The sequence below is a fragment of the Elgaria multicarinata genome, chromosome 5 (assembly GCF_023053635.1).
Source record: "Elgaria multicarinata webbii isolate HBS135686 ecotype San Diego chromosome 5, rElgMul1.1.pri, whole genome shotgun sequence".
Taxonomy (NCBI): Eukaryota; Metazoa; Chordata; class Lepidosauria; order Squamata; family Anguidae; genus Elgaria; species Elgaria multicarinata.
Genome location: NC_086175.1, coordinates 131966717 through 131967234, shown reverse-complemented (window position 1 = coordinate 131967234; position 518 = coordinate 131966717).

Here is a 518-nt window from a genome sequence, read left to right as displayed (position 1 = left end):
ATTGAAAATTGAGGTCAAAGATAATACACACACACCCCAAAAAGGAAAAAGGTATGTAAGCAATGACAGTAGATAAACACATCCAATTAGCCAAGAGAAAATCTCTTTTGGAAAAGCTAGTTGCTAACTTGATGTCATAAAGTAATCAGCATGGGCGCTAGATAAGTGAGCCTAAGAATATTTGCAAGCATGTGTCACAGTCCAAGGGGCAGTCTGCCGGGAAGATACCGTGCTCAGGCCATGTTGGAATGTGTGGGGGTCTAAGGATCATAGAATCATAGAACAGCAGAGTTGGAAGGGGGCTACAAGGCCATTGAGTCCAACCCCCTGCTCAATGCAGGAATCCACCCTAAAGCATCCCTGACAGATGGTTGTCCAGCTGACTCTTGAAGGCCTCTAGGGTGGGAGAGCCCACCACCTCCCTAGGAGTAAATTCTTCCACCTTTATAGAATCACAGTAGCAGCAGCAAATGTGTGTGGTTGTTTTTTAATCCATCTATATATTTAATAACCTGCTC